We start from the raw sequence: 17,843 nt of genomic DNA on the forward strand, positions 1-17,843 counted from the left end.
AAAGAATATAAATGTTGCAAAACATAAATAAAAAAAGCGATCATTATTTTGTTAATATATTTTTGTTTTGCATTTTATTTTATATTTTCATTGCACAAAGTTTTCTTAAAGCATCAAAAAGTATGAATTTTTTTCTTAAACATTAGTTAAACACTTACAATAAATGCCTGTAGTAACCTGCACATGGAAAATCTTCAAAATATTGGCAAATTATATTGTACTATCGTCTTGTACTATAGGGTTCGTTATAAAGTTCTTATATGAAGAGAAAGACTTTTTTAAGAGCAGTTTAATAAATTTTTCAAACTCAAAATTTTTACATTAGCAAAAAAATTCTTTTAATTATACTCAAGGGGTACCCACTCCAAAAAAAATGTCAACACTGTACTTTTTGACTAATTCACACGGTCTAGCGTTTAGCAGAATTTCTAGAAATTAAAACCTCACTGACTGAAAAATGTACCTTTCTTCAAAAATATGGCCCTTATATTATATCAATGACCTGCTTACTTTTTGTTACAAGAAAATATTTATTTTCCTTCATTTTGTTACCTTTAGCCCTCCCCCTCCCTTCTCCTTCTCTTCTCAGTTGCAGAAAAATTTACTACGATATTTTCAACCTTCTTAACATTTTTCGTAATATTTTTAATAACAAAAATATTTTTTTCAAATTTGCACGACACTTTTTTTTAGAACTATGTTTGATTTAGCTCCATATAGTTACTAATTTAAAAGTTTTTAATCAATATGAAAATCAAGAGAGAAACTAGCTTACTTTCTTCTCCTACGACTCTCCACACGCTAATGGTGAAAACATGCGTTGCCATAAGTAGAGAGTTCTTATCTACGACACCTCTAGTCCATTTCGATCCCGAATAGCAAAAGGTTAACATCTTAGTGTCGAACAGTTCTCATTCATTGGATCAAAACACTTCGGTGGACAAATTTTGTCATCTTTCCCCTTCAACTGCAATAACGACTTCTCCTGCAAGAGACATCGTTTTTCTGTTACAACTTTGGAGCAACAATTATCTCAATACCGAAAATGGTGGCAACTACTTTACACCAAAGTGAAACACCATAAATAACTCTTCGTACTTAAGCATTTTGCTACCCAATGAACAAAAAATAATTCTTGAAATAGTGAAACACCGAAAATGTCCTTTTAAAAAATACTTGGTTTTTAAAGTAGCTGCCACCATTTTGGTATTCAACAACACTAAAATTTAAAATTTTAGTAAGATGTGATACACATAGCTGCCATTTCTCCTGGATTTACCAGTCGACTATTGGATTTTGCCATTTTCTCATGGTCTACTGGTACAATAAAAATTTTCCTGGTTTTCGTACATTTCAGAAAATTCCCTACAATTGAGTAAGTTTTTGAGAGAAAAAAATCCTTATTGGAACAGAATTCTTTACACAATTTATCGTTTGCTTGAATTTTTAAGTACTAATGAATAATTGGGTATAATATGAAAAAAACACAACTACTTCGATTTAGTAGAAACATATGACGCAATGCTAAACGAATGGAATTTAGTTGTTGTTTATTTAGTTATTGTTATTATTAGTTGTTGTTAATTGTTTTAGTTGTTGTTGTTTATTTAGTTGTATTTAATTTCAATAACTTTTCTTTATAATGCAATAAAATCTGGCGAGCAGCTATTTAAACGATCGAACACTTCGTTTGTTTATTTGTGGCTTGAAGTTAGGCTCGCAGAAAATGCCGTTCATGGGTTAAATTTAGTAGGAACAACACAACCTGTGACGTAGGCTATATTATAGCCAATTAAATGAACATCATTTATATTAATCAGTTTAAAACTTTTCTTTTTTTTTGTTCCAAAAATTTCAGTTTATTTTTATTCTGTACTTCCTTTTTAAATTATAATATGGTATGAAGTAAAAAACATCAATCTGGGGTGCATATATGCACTAATTCTTAAAATAAAGTTTGTTTGCTAATCAAACTTACATTTATCAAAGATTAAGATGAACTCAAATTAGGCTTAACCAAATAAAAGAGAATCAAAAATAAATATTATACAGTTATTTAAGTTTTAGTATTTTGATGACAAAAAAAATCCCATAACTTCCTTATAGGAAAAATATTTAACGTATTATGGAACAGTTATTATTTCGTAAAATCTACTAGATATTTTCTTATCCATGTTGACAGCTATAGATACAACACATAAGAGTCAGCAAGAAACTTATTTCAAAATAAAAGTTACTTCGAAAAAAAAAAGTTCGAAAGTTATTTATTTCGAATATTATAATAAAGGTAATTATCATTTATTTAAATTGCATAAATACACTAATTCTTAAAATAAAGCTTGTTTGCAAATCAAACTTACACACATCAGAGAGGACATTAAGATAAAATCTAACTAGGCTAAACCAAATAGAGGAGAATCAAAAATTAATATTATAAAATTATTTATTGGAATTGACATTTTTATGTAAATATTCTAATGAAAACATAATTATTTTTATTACACAACTCATGCCTTTAATAACAACTTCTGTTATTTGTTACTAGCTTGCCTTTAATAACAGTTAACTTTGTTTCTGTGGAATGTTCAGTAGCGAGTGAGATAAATGTTCCACCGTCTCGTGATCTATTATAAACAATCAACAGTTGCCATCTGACGGCTTTCAAGAAAACGCCAAAATTAGCAAAAATAATTAATAAAGCAAATAAATACATCTAAGCTTCCTCACTTAATGGTATTCAGATTTCACTTCAAGTGCGTATGAATACCCAATTCAGTATAAGCTAGAAATAAAGTATTCACTCTTTTCAAGTTGATATTTGTTCGTAAATTGAGTAACAGAATTTTTAAAATAGTTGGTAAAACAATTAAAAAATAAATAATAAGTTCGTAACTAATTACATTACAGGTTTATACGCATTTAGTACACATTTTGAGTACTTAAATAGTACAGTTAACTAAACGGTACCAAATAGTGTACATTTTGAGCAGTCCTGATGATAATTAAAAGCACGAATGATATTAGAAGTTCCATAAATAACACAAATAATTGCTACAATATCTGAAATAGAAATAGAAATAATCTGAAATAGTTTTGAAATTTCACAGAATCATAAGATAAGTATAATGAACTAAATATTTTTCAGCGATAAGGCAGGGTCGCGTAGAAGTTCTGCTTAAATGTCATTAAAAAATTCGACGAATGCCACAGTGAAAAGATTTAACCATTAATCTACGGCCTAACAAATTTATTCACAAAGCAATATCATTTTTCTACACGTGGAAGAGTTTAGAACATTTTAAAATACATATGTAAAAGACTGGCTTGTATTTTTATGTCGTATAGTATGCGAAATATACCTTTTTAATTCTTTAATTATTAATTTTATTTTTATTGATTAAAGCTTTAAAAACTAAATACTTTTTTCACTCAGACATAACACACATTTTACACAAACTTACAGAAAAATGAGTAAGTATTTCTATAAAAATTGCACCAAAATCACCGTAGTCCAGATAGTGTATCAGGCTGGCCACTAACATTCAGTAAAAAATTTCTTGACTTTCCTCTGAGTTTTAAAACCAATGGTGTAATTTCATTATTTGTAACTAAAAGAACACATTTTTAAACATAATTTTTATTGAAGTGTCAATACTTTAAAAAAAAAATTTCTTTTTAAAAGGATTAAACTTTGCAAACATTTTTCGAGAGTGAATTCTGGTAGATAATAGACGTCATTTATAATCGTCTAAAAAACATTATGAACGACATACACACATTTTTTTTTCACTGTATTATTAGTTCTTGAATAACGTACAGTGGTTAAAAACTTTCAAATAACAAAATTGTGAAACTAAATTCATTCAAAAATAATTTTTTTTTCAAAAGAAAAAAAAAGTATGACATTTAAAGAATATGTCAAATTTGTTCATAAGTGTCAAACTCATTGATCTGAATGATATTTATTTCATTATTTATTACATAGTTAAAATCCAGAACAAATAATGGACTGAGTAAATATGCCCAGAATGACAAATACAGTCAACCCCGCTTAAACGAATACAATCGGCTCCAACCAAATCTATGTAATTCAATTATTACAGGTTATTCAATTAAAACAGAGATGCCAACTTGTTCCGGACTGCAAATACATATTTTAAAGTGGTAGTTTATCAATCGTGATTCTTGGTTTAATAAATTCAATTTAGTAGATTTTTATCCACCACTATTTCGAAATAATTCGTAGGCTTATATAATTCACCACTTTATTACTGTCATTCTATTCCTTTTAAAAAGCAAGCAAAAATTGTCAAATATTTTCAAAATTTACCGTTTTTTTTAATTATTTTGGCACGTCCGAAGCAGTTGGCCTCTCTGTTAAAATGTAAATGCAATATTTAATCGTAAATTCTAAATTTTTGCGAAATTTTATTTTTTAAGGGTATTTAATGCGTAGTTATAGCGTTTTGATAAAATACACTCAGTCTTATGATTAATGAGCAATTATAATTAAAACTGTCTGTGTTAGTATCAGAAAATATAAATGTAATTTAAAGTTACATAAAAATAAATCAATGTTTGTGAAAAGTATAACACAGATATACAACAATTTAAGAAAAATTTCTCCCAACAACAAAAATATCATTATTATTTTATTATTCCTAACTCCACAAAACTAATAATTATATTATCCCTTTTATTAGGAATCATTTTAGCTTTATCTTTATCCTTTAAAAGATTAAATTATTTAAAAATAGGACAACCAGCCATTTCATTATGATTTACTCATATGATATCCTCCAATTCAATATTTAAAATTAACAGATTCATAAAACAATTTCACAATAATGATAAAATATGACAAGAACACTATGGTCCATACAACTCATTCAATTATATTATATTATCATCTAATCTTCCAAACAAAATTATTTTATCATCAATATGTTTAATTATATTAATTTTAATTATATTAATTTTAATTATCCCTATCATCATAATATTATAATGTATATATATATATATATATATATATATATATATATATATATATATATATATATATATATATATATATATATATATATATATATATATATATATATAATATATATATATATATATATATATATATATATATATATATATATATATATATGTGTGTGTGTGTATATATTGTATATATTAGTAGCTTATATTAGAGCATTTTACTGAAGATAAAATTGACTATTATATAGATCTTCATCATGAAATAATGATATGAACTTCACTAATATATTCTAAACTTAAGTCGAAATTAAGCTGCTATAATAGCTCTATTTATAATTAGTAGTCATTAACTATTAAAAAGTTAGCAGCTTTTTATAAACTAATCTAAGTATGTTTATAACATAAAAATTGAATGCAAATCAACCGTATAACTTTCTATAAATTTATTATATTAATTCATTTATATGTATTTTTTTATCTATCAGACATGATAGATAAAAAAGATACATAAATGAATATTAAAAAAAAAAAACATGTATCTCATTAACAATGAGATCGCTCCTTTAGCTTCTTATCTATTTGGCAGATTAGTGCACTAAGTTTAAGCCTTAGAAATAAGTAATTCTACTCACTCTAATGACCCACAATAATATTCATATATTAATCCCACAACAGGAATAATTATGAATAACATAAATATTATTGAAAAAATTATTCTATATATTAAAAATGGAAAACATAGTAATAATACAATTTCAACATCAAAAATTAAAAACAAAATTCCAATTAAAAAAAATCGATAAGAGAAAGAGACCCGAGTTTTAGATATAAAATTAAACCCACATTCATACCCAGAAGATGATTCTATTCTATTATTTAATTTATATGATATTAAATAAAACAATATATATACAATTATAATTAATAATCTTACAATAATTATTATAATCAGTATTATTAATATTCTCCTTTTAATTGGAAATTAAATGTACATAATATACTTATTTATTAAGAACCTCATCAATAGACCACTGAAAATAAAAATAATCATACTACATCAACAAAATGTCAATATCAAGCTGCAGCTTCAAACCCAAAATGATGTCTTCTAGAAAAGTGAATTTTTGTTATTCGTATTCATATTACTATTAAAAACAAAGTTCCTACAATAACATGAAATCCATGAAATCCTGTAGCTATAAAAAATGTTGATCCAAAAACAGAATCTCTAATTCCAAATAAAGTTTCTATATATTCAAATCCTTGTAATATTAAAAAATAAATTCCTAATAATCAAGTCGCTAATAAAGAATTTTTAGCTATAATTCAATTTTCATTTAAAATAGCCTGATGACACAATGTTACTCTTACCCCTGAAGTTAATAAAATTACAGTATTTAATAAAGGAACCTGAAAAGCATTTAATGTTTCTACACCTGTAGGTGGTCAAAATGAACCGATTTCAATAGTAGGTCTTAATCTTGAATGAAATAAAGATAAAAAAAAAAAGAAATGGAAAAAAAATACTTCTCTAATAATAAATAAAATTATACCTAATATTAAACCTCTTAATACTACTCTAGAATGATAACCCAAATAGGTTCTCTCACGTACCACATCTCGCCACCATAAAATAGAAATTGTTAATCTTAATATAAATCTAATTATTAATAAATCATATTTTATATATATAAATATTTTTACTATTCCTAACATAAAAGATAAAATTCTAATTCCAATAAACAACGGTCAAGGAGAAATATTTACTATGTGATAAGGATGATAATACTTTTCCAATAATTAGTAGTATTCAATAGCATATAATAATAATAAAATTCTAAATACAAACCCCTGAATAATTGCTACACCAAATTCTAAAATTAATAATAATCTCTGAAAAATTAGAGATGAAATTAATCCTAATGATCTTAATAATCTAATTCTTGATAACAAACCAATAATAAGATGACCAGTTATTATATTAGCTGCTAATCGAATAGATAGAGTAAAAGGTCGCATCAAATGTCTAATTGATTCAATTAATACTAATACAGGTGACAATAACAAAGGACTCCCTTCAGGAACTAAATGAGCCGCACTACATATAAAATTTTTAAATCAACCTATCATAAAAAATCTTATTCACATAACAACACCTAATCCTATCGTAAATATAATATGAGCTGTCCCAGTAAAAATAAATGGAAATAATCCTATCAAGTTTGATATAATTAAAAATATAAATCTAATTAATCTAACACAAATAATTCCAGAATACTTTAAATCACCTACTTCTTTAAATACTTCACTTACATTTACTAAAAACTTTTTTATTATAATTAAATATATTCTATAAATTTTAAAAAATCTAGTAAATATAATTATATGTGTTAGTATAATAATTAATCAATTAATTGATATACCAAAATATGATGTAGGATCAAATACAGAAAATAAATTTATCAATATCATATATTTTTTTCTATTTCTAATTCCTTTATATTATAAAAAAAATTTCTTATACTATTATAATTACCATAAATTTTTATAAATAATAATATTAATAGGATTACAAAAAAAGAAGATATAATTCAATACAAAGGTATTAATTGTGGTATAATATCATCTTTAGTTTGACAAACTAATATTAATTTAACTACTTATTTCATAATTAATTTAAGAGACTAACACCTAAATTCGGCCACTATTTCACAATCATATTTTTATAAATTCAATTTGAGGTACTACTGAAATTACAATAGGTATAAATCTATGATTAGCCCCACAAATTTCTGAACACTGCCCTACAAATAATCCATTTCGATTAAAAATATAAAATAACTGATTCAACCGACCTGGAATAGCATCTACTTTTACCCCTAATGAAGGGATAGTTCAAGAATGAATAACATCAGTTCTAGATACAATTATTCGAACGTCTAATATTCTTGGAATAACCAAAGAATTATCTACTTCTAACAATCGAAATATTCTCTTATTATCTGAAGGAATTATATATGAATCAAATCTTATAATATTAAAATCTCTATATTCATAAGACCAATATCACTGATGTCCTATTACCTTAATACTCAATTCAGATATTTCAAATTCTTCTATTAAATATAACAACCGAATTGAAGGAAATGCAATTAATAACAAGAATACTCCTGGTAATAAGGTTCAAATTCTTTCTAATCTTTGACCCTCAAACATTCCAAGATTATAAATCTTATTAGTATATGAATTTATCAACATATATCCAACCAAAATTACAATTATAATTATTACTATTATTGTATGATCATGAAAAAAAATTAACTGTTCTATTATAGGAGAAGATCTATTTTGAAAATAATAAGATCCTCAATTTGGCAAAAATTATTTTCTTAACAAATTTAACTGATTAAAAGTGTGATTTATAGGGGGAACATTATTAATTCATTCCAAAGAAGATATAACATAATATTCTATATTGTAAGAACTTTTATATACTATTCTTTCTCAGATTAATATAATTATTATAATTACTCCAAATAATGATATTAATGAGCCTAATGATGAAATTATATTTCAAAATGAATAAACATCTGGATAATCTGAATACCGACGTGGCATTCCATTTAACCCTAAAAAATGTTGAGGAAAAAAAGTCATATTTACTCCTACAAATATAACATAAAATTGTAATTTAGTCTTCTTTATATCTAACTTTATTCCAAAAAATAAAGGAAATCAAAAAGTTAATCCTGCTAAAATTGCAAATACAGCACCTATTCTTAATACATAATGAAAATGAGCTACTACATAATAAGTGTCATGTAAAATAATATCTAAAGAAGAATTTGATAATACTACTCCAGTAATACCACCAATAGTAAATAAAAATACAAATCCCACACATCACAATAAGGGAGTATCTATTTTAAAATAAGAGCCATGGAGAGTAGCTATTCATCTAAAAATTTTAATACCCGTAGGTACAGCAATAATTATAGTGGCAGCAGTAAAATAAGCACGAGTGTCCATCCCAACAGAAAATATATGATGAACTCACACTACAAAACCCATCAATCCGATCCCTACTATAGCATAAATTATTCCTAATCTTCCAAATGGCTCTCGTTTCCCTACTATTGATCTTATTACATGAGATACAATACCAAATCCTGGTAAAATCAAAATATATACTTCAGGATGACCAAAAAATCAGAATAAATGTTGAAACAAAATAGGATCACCTCCTCCTGCAGGATCAAAAAATGAAGTATTAAAATTCCGATCAGTTAATAACATAGTAATAGCACCTGCTAATACTGGTAGTGATAATAATAATAGAACAGCAGTAATTAGAACTGATCATACAAATAAAGGAACTTTTTCTATTCTCATCCCATAAGATCGCATATTAAGTACAGTAGAAATAAAGTTTACCGCACCTATAATAGGAGAAGCCCCAGCTAAATGAAAAGAAAAAATTGCAAAATCTACTGATCTACCCCCATGACCATCTAAAGATGATAAAGGTGGATATACAGTTCAACCAGCTCCTACTCCTATTTCTACTATAGATGAAATAAATAATAATAATAAAGAAGGAGGTAATAATCAAAATCTCAAGTTATTTATCCGAGGAAATGCTATATCAGGTGCCCCTAATATTAATGGAACTAATCAATTTCCAAACCCTCCAATTAAAATTGGTATTACTATAAAAAAAATTATTACAAAAGCATGAGCCGTTACAATTACATTATATAATTGATCATCACCCATAAATCTACCTGTTTGACCTAACTCAATTCGAATTAATACTCTTATTGCTGTTCCCACTATTGCAGCCCAAGCTCCAAAAATTAAATATAAAGTCCCAATATCTTTATGATTAGTAGAATATAATCATCGCAGTAATATATTTCTTTATAGTTTATATCTAAAACAATAAATTGCAAGTTTATAATTATATTTAAGAAATCAAACATAGATGATGAACTGTAAATTCATATTAGTAATATATATATATATATATATATATATATATATATATATATATATATATATATATATATATATATATATATATATATATATATATATATATATATATATATATATATATATATATATATATATATATATATATATATATATATATATATATATATATATATATATATATATATATATATATATATATATATATATATATATATATAAGTACTTTTAACCTTGAAAGCTAATAGAATTATTATCTTAATATTCTTTATATATATAATATACATAATATAGATCCTAAACAAAAACTTATTAAAATAATAACATCATAATATAATCAACTACTAATCTTCATTTTTAAATTTCATGAATATATAAATCTACCACCTAATACAAAATCATATATAATTACAGAATAGTTACAGAAAATATTAATAATAATAATATAATTCTATATTCATATAATATAAAATAATAAAATGATCATCATTTAAAAAAAAATCCCATTAGAGGAGGGACCCCACCTAAATTTAATAAAACTAATAAAATAATCATTAATGATTAATGATAATGAAGATTAATGAGCAATTATAATTAAAACTGTCTGTGTTAGTATCAGAAAATATAAATGTAATTTAAAGTTACATAAAAATAAATCAATGTTTGTGAAAAGTATAACACAGATATACAACAATTTAAGAAAAATTTCTCCCAACAACAAAAATAGCAAACAAAAACCAGGAGAATTGATGGCAAAATTCAGTTAATTGTTCTGCAGCTATGATAGACAAATATTTACATTAATTAAGTATTAAAAAAATTATTGATGTGGTAATTGGAAATGTAAGAATACCAATAATAATAAACGATTCACACAAGTAAAAAATATTTTTATCCAGCGAATATTATTATGTTTCGGATAAAAGAATTATCTTAACCCGTACCTTCTCGCTCCGTTCAAGATATACCGGGGTGATGTTCCACCCTCTATTTCTCATGACCGTGATATTTCCAGGCTGATGTTTTCTTAAAAGTTTCTTAACTGTTTCTTAACTTAGTTGATGTTTTCTTAACTTATTTCTTATGTACCGAATTATGCATATTACCTACTCTACACAGCAGATGGCAGTGCAAGATTATTTGCCACGTGTTTGGAGATAGTTTATTTTAAATCAGCACTTATCAAACATGAAAGCTAAAAATTAACTCAAAAATTAAAAATGAGTACATCGACTGTATAAACACTTAGTTTTGTATAATTTTCCTTTAAAAAAAATTACGACTGCTTTCTTCAAAATTATGCGACTATTAAGGGATAAAATGCAATCATTCATTAATAGATTATGATATCGAATCAATTCATCAAAAAAGATCTTTTTTCTAACTCTATAAAATTTTTTACACTAACAATTTTGGTTTAACAATTACATTATGATTTAACAATAATGATTTGCAATTTAATGGTTTAACAATTACACTGGCAATTACTACAATATACCCCAGTACTGAACTTTGAAAATGCTAAATTATGCAATATTTTTGAGCTTTTGTTATCAAAATATCTGAGATTTAAGAAGACGTACCGAAAGCTCTTCAAGGTCACAGATGCCTGCAGTCCACTTTTGTCACTGAGTAGACCACTGCCGGGACTGTAGCCATCACACTATCATAGTACGAATCATAAGGACTCATCAGACTTCTTCTAAATCCTAGAAATTTGCAAATTTTTGTTACAGTATCAAACATATTACTTTAAAATACATTAATTTTATTCCCTTTATTATTTTTCATATTATAATATTTTATTAATTAAGTATTATTTTTTTTTAAACTTTAAAAACAAACAGGAAACTATCAAGGTTTTATCTTTTCAATAGGAGTTCTGGGTGAAAAACTAATCTTTTAATTATATTATACGCTTTTTTCGACAGTGGTTCACGAAATGTTTGGAAATTATCAAATATTTGTGATTTATGTGATCAATGCTTTTTTATATCCAAAACATTGAAAGAAAAATATCGGTTTTTATTTCAGTCTTTTTTATTGCTTATACTTGATTGCTATTTTACGCTGAAACACTATGTATTGCACTCTTTAAAATCACACATTTAGTTTATAATTATTTCAAATTAATCGACCTAATATAGCGATATTGTTTGGCCTTTTTTTATAACAGTGGTCAAAAACCCTAAAAACCCCAATTTATAATCCAATTTTTTTTCTTCACAATTTTGTCTTCCTCCCATATTTTGAGCGTCAGGTATCCAAATATGTAAAAAAATGTCTTTTTATTCAGATAAATCATTTTTTTGTTTGTTTCTGATTTCGTAATTTAATGAATTGTTAGTACTAATTAAATAGCATTTTGGTAATCCCCCCTGGAACCAATAAAATTTCCAATTAGTTATTGAAAATTAGATTATTAGACGGAATGTCTGGAATTTGTACACGGAACATTAAAGCTAAATAATTTGAGATAAATAAGTAATCAAAAGATTCATGAGATTGGTTATAAAATGCAAGCATGTATAGAGAATCTTACATACAGGTTCATGTGGATTTTCCCTCGTTGTTAAGTTAGTGAAATATGTTCTATTTGCTGAATAATTCGTTTTGCTGACGAAACATTTTAGTGGAATAACGATTTTGTTCGATGGGCTAACGTATCGTGGAATAATTTCAAATGTTGCTCGAAATCAAAATTTTTGGTTATATAAGAAATAGTCAATTCATCAGAAATTAGATACAATTCGTTTTGGCTGTAACTCTTTTAACAGTTGGACTAAAACAATTTTTTGATAGGCTCCCCAATAACCGTTGAAGTGATTGTTTGATCAAAAATTATTTAAAACGTTTTTTACCATATCAGACCAACGAAAATATTTGTTGGTCTATTGCTCTAACATAAATAGGTTAATTTCACACTTCTTTCTTTCTTACTGGCGAAAACTTGTTTAGACAAAACTTTTTCCCGTGGGGTAACAATTTTAACTTTTGAAGATAAATTCAATCTTGTGTTCTAGGTTAAAATTCGGCTAAAACTTGTTTTGACTGCAGTTTTTTTTAATGACAAACGAAAATGGTTAGTGGAACTTAAAACAATTCTGACAAATTACGAAATATGCAAAAACAAAAATTAAGAATAATCATTTAATGATCTTATAATTTTGAAGAAAACGATTATAAAAGTGCTTTTTTTTTATTCAACAGAATTAGACTTCCCCTTTCACATTAGTTGCTACATTTAGGTCAAAAATTATACAACTATTGAATTTATGGTTCATTTGTCTGGAAAAAAGTTTTTACGCTATTGTTGATAAGTCCTTTCAATATGGGTTAAAAGCGTGTGAACCCCGGCATTTTGAAATAATTTTTTTTAATTTTTTAACCCAGTTTTTAAAACAACAAAACTAGTTGCTATACCAATGTTGGACAATCACAAATCCGTCAGAATTCATACATTGGGGAGATGGTTACTTATGCTGTTTACCAAAGAAAAATATAATGGTTCATGATAAAATGGCTCATTGATGGTTACCATCAAGATCATGTTGGTTCATCAATGGAAAATTATCGAAAATTTTGACTTGGATGGTTTAAGGAAAGAATGATTAGTAAATAAATTTCGTTGATTGATTGCGTAACATCCTGAAATCTCTGAATAATGTTCAAACAAAATCATCAATATCAGTATAAAAGTAATCAAATGTAGCAAGCATTTTCGGACATAGAGAGTATAAAATTAAGTGTGTGAACAATATCTTTTTTAATTTTTGAACAAATTTTTAGCTTAAAATAAAATAATGATGAGCGCTGACATCTAGCTTAAAATAAACTATCTATCTCTAAACTAAAATAATCTAATACTTCCATCTGACCTTGAGAAATATATATGATTCGGGGTATAAGAAATAGATTGTCTGAACCTTTTTTTCGCGTATTACTTTTTAACACTATCAGCCTGGAAATATCACGACCATGAGGGAATAGAAAGCAAAACTTTGTCATTTTGACAGGAACGAGATATTTCGGCGGCTCCTCTGACTGAACTACTTTCTCAATCACGGCAACTCCATAATTTGCGAGAAAAAAAGTACGTATACAATACAAAGTTGATTTGCTCGTCTAACTTAATTAATAGTTAATTAATTAGCGCATTTGATGTTACTTTTCTTTGTACCATTATGATTCAACCTTCGATCTGGTTACTAGAACAAAAGTTATTTAGAATTATATCTATTCAATTTATCGCATTGTGCATATCAGCATAAAAAAAAATGATACAATAAAAAATTAAAAAAAACACTGCTTTGTGCAATGTGTATTTGGTTTTAAAATTAATAGCGAGATTTTAAATAGTCGATAAAATAGATTGAAAAATGTTTTACTTACAAATAAAATGGCAATATTCCAAAATAAATTTTCTTGCATTGTTAGGTCTATATCAGGCAGTCAGTTCTACAGGATCATTTTGGAATTAATCTCAGGCAGATTCTAAGCAACATAACAGATCCTATTTTGTCAGATTCTTCCTCTTTGTCAGAGTATTAAGCAGAAATGTATGCTATAAAGATAAATTACGTGGGTTTATGATAAATTAGAGACATGGTAAGTTTCAAAAATTGTACAGGTCATAAGAAAAGAAATTAAAATTGGAAAAAGTTAAAGATATTGGAAACAACTGAAACACAGCATAATAAAATCATTAAACTTACCCAAATTTTTGATGAAAAGAGCTAAAAAAAAGGTTAAAAAGCAATAAAATAAATTAGATAAAAACCAGAAAAAAATGAACTCAAGAAAAAAAAATTTCTATGAAACACATTAGAAAAGAAATGAGAAAAAAATTCTTAAAAAATAAAATTAATAGCATAAAATATAATTATATCAAATATAATTATATAAATTAATTATATAAAATTAATAACATGAAAATGAAATTTTGCAAAGAATTGGAAGACATGACATAATGGACATAATCGGAAATACTTGGACTAAATACTAAAAAAACAACAACAGAAAAACGAATGCGAAAGATGGAAGATAAGGAAAACAAAATAGTAGACCGATGGTCACGAATGGATTTGATCAGGTGCTCTTGAGCGGAAATGTTACTAATCAGAAAAACTAGAGCACACATCATAAAAGAAAAGGATGAAAAAACATAGAAGGAAAAATGGTACACCAACTGGAAAAAAAAACACTCATCGAAAAAAAACATACATATTCAATTAACAAAACAAATAAAAACACATTCGAAGTAAATATAGAATATTTTAGAAATTATATAGAAAATCATTGGAAATGAAAACAGCACAAAAATTGGATGTAGGAACAGAACTCATTGAAAATAAAAACAAAAAATATTTAAAACATTACGCATAAAAAAACAGCACATCCATTGAAAATAAGCAGAATATACATATTAATAAAAAAAAAATTTGGAAATAACTCAAAAAATTGAAAAGCGAGAAATACAGAGTTCGGGGAAAAAAACGATTCACATATAAACTAAGAGAAAAGATACGAAAAACGAAATAGGGAAAACAAAACATGAGTGGATTTGACCAACTTTAATTTAAAGAAAATATTAACAATCGAAAAACATCTGCAAGAATTACAGAAATAGTACACCACTTGAAAAAACAAAGAAGATAAGGGGAAAAAAAGGAAAGATACAAAACACTTACTGGAAAAAAACATTCATTGAAAAAGAAACACATTTGAAGTAAAAACATCAGCACACATTTGAGATAAAAACAGAACGAACAATACAAACAAAGCCAGAATGTACATTGGAAATTGAAATAGAAGGGATGAAAATTAAACCAGAGTTTTAGGGCAGTTGTAATTAAAAACATACATATACAAAGACACATACTTAGGAATAAAACAAAACACTCAAAAAGCTGAAAAACAATGAATAAAATTGGAAAGCGCATAAAAAAAAATAATGTGTCAAAAGTTGGAAAAACGAAAATTGGAAGAATAAAAATACCAAATAGAAGTTCTTAAAATTACTACAGAAAACTGAAAAAAGAAAAATAGTGAACACGGAAAACATAAAGATTCACTTATAAACAGGGAGCGAAGTTACGAAAACAATATAGAGCAAAAATATCACAATTGGATTTGATCAACTTCACTTGAACGCCAATCGAAAATCTCCCTAAAACAGACAAAGGAAAAACATCGAAAAAAATCAAAACAAGCTAAAAAAAAAAAGCAAATTTTCTGAAAGCTAAAGAAAAATAGAGAAAAAAATGCAAGGAAAAAATTATTACAAAATCTCGCATTAAAGAAATGGAACGCACAGTGGAGGACGAAAATTAGAAAAAGATTTGCAAGAAAAAAAAATTGTAACGCATATTTTGAGAAAAAAACTGGAACAAACGCTGAATGCAAAAAATAATTGGAATACACAATGAAAAATCAAAATTGGAGCATATATTGGAAAATAAAGATTGGAATACATATTGGATTAATAAAAATTAGAACAATTATTAGTAAATAAAATTTGGATGAACTATAATGAATTAAAACAGAAGACGTATTGGAAGATAAAAATTTGAACACATAATAGAAAACGCATTGAAATAAAAACAGATAAAAAAACACTCTGAGAAAGCTGCAGAAAAACTTGGAAAATGCAAGACACACTAAAAATGCACAGATTAAAAAATGGGACACCCACATTGAAAGAAACTAATAGGAACACATAAATTGAAAGAAAAAAAAACATTGGAAAGTACACTGGATGATAAAAAAAATTTGGAGCACACTGGATAGATTATAATACCAGAATAAAGTTCTAGAAAACAAAATAGAAAAAAACAAAGAATGAAAAAATTGTAAAACACATTGGATGAACTATAACACCAAAATAAAATACTAAGAAACAAAATAGAATAAAAAAGGATGAAAAAAATGGGAACACACACTGGATGATACTAGATAAAATACTAGATAATACTAGAAAACAAGCTAGAACAAAAAAGGATGAATAAACTGGAAAACAAATCAGTGAACACATGAATAGTAGTGATTTGGAAAGCAAAGTGAACCATTGGAAAGCTAATTTGAAAACAAAATAAAATTGGAAAACGCAAATACAATGATATGGTACCAATGAAATTCGTCGCTAGTCATTTGGACAAAGAAAAGCGAAAAAAAGGATAAAATTGGAAAATGAAGTAAGAGAAAACATGATGAAAAAGTTTGAATAATATAGAAAACGAAACAAACGAAATTCGTCGCACATAATTTAAGAGCGGGCGATTCTCGAGCGCATGTTGAGAGCGGCGCAATGAAAAATACGATAACCGACGCGTCGGTCCCGTCGCGACGGGCAATAAAACAAGACCCGAACTAAATTCATTCCAATAATAAATGGCCATTTAATTAAACAAAACGTAAGATAAATAAATACATTACCAGTACGATCTTACCTTTTAACATAGAAAAATGCACAACCATTTTGTGATCGTCACGTAAAAAATCTTTTTACATTAATTAAAACTTACCTCTAACTATTCAATTAATTAAAACTTACCTCTTACTATTCAATCCGATTACACTCATGAATGCAGGTACTTACTGGAGTTCTTAGTTTTAAATTTCTTGGTTAAGAGTTTCCTGCAGACTCTAGGGAGGAAAAAGGAAGAAAATTAGACTGGATTCATAATGAGCAATCGAATGACTCGTTCTATATGTAAATGCAGTTACTAATTTTTTTAAAAATAGTTTGTTTCTTATGCATATGTTACTGTGAAAGACCGAAATGGTTTGTTTTTGACTTCCACCAGCGAATGTTAACAATCACAAAGTCGCTTTGGTAAATGTCTGAAATATATACTAGG

General features: G+C 26.3%; 1 long non-coding RNA gene across 3 annotated transcripts in view; it reads right to left on the minus strand.

The window, feature by feature from the left end:
* Window positions 1-17,843, minus strand: part of LOC147801936 (uncharacterized) — a 117,643-nt gene that overhangs the window by 38,798 nt on the left and 61,002 nt on the right. For 2 of the 3 annotated variants that reach the window (XR_015430465.1, XR_015430466.1), the window contains 5 exons: window positions 17,537-17,628; window positions 14,700-14,720; window positions 14,377-14,548; window positions 11,568-11,693; window positions 776-985 (listed from right to left, as the gene is read on the minus strand). This is a non-coding gene — a long non-coding RNA (uncharacterized LOC147801936). The remainder of the gene's footprint in view (window positions 1-775; window positions 986-11,567; window positions 11,694-14,376; window positions 14,549-14,699; window positions 14,721-17,536; window positions 17,629-17,843) is intronic. The other variant, XR_015430467.1, reaches the window with a different exon arrangement.

Source organism: Parasteatoda tepidariorum, chromosome 11 (assembly GCF_982258835.1).
Source record: "Parasteatoda tepidariorum strain Cologne lab strain chromosome 11, Ptep-v5.0, whole genome shotgun sequence".
Classification (NCBI taxonomy): domain Eukaryota; kingdom Metazoa; phylum Arthropoda; class Arachnida; order Araneae; family Theridiidae; genus Parasteatoda; species Parasteatoda tepidariorum.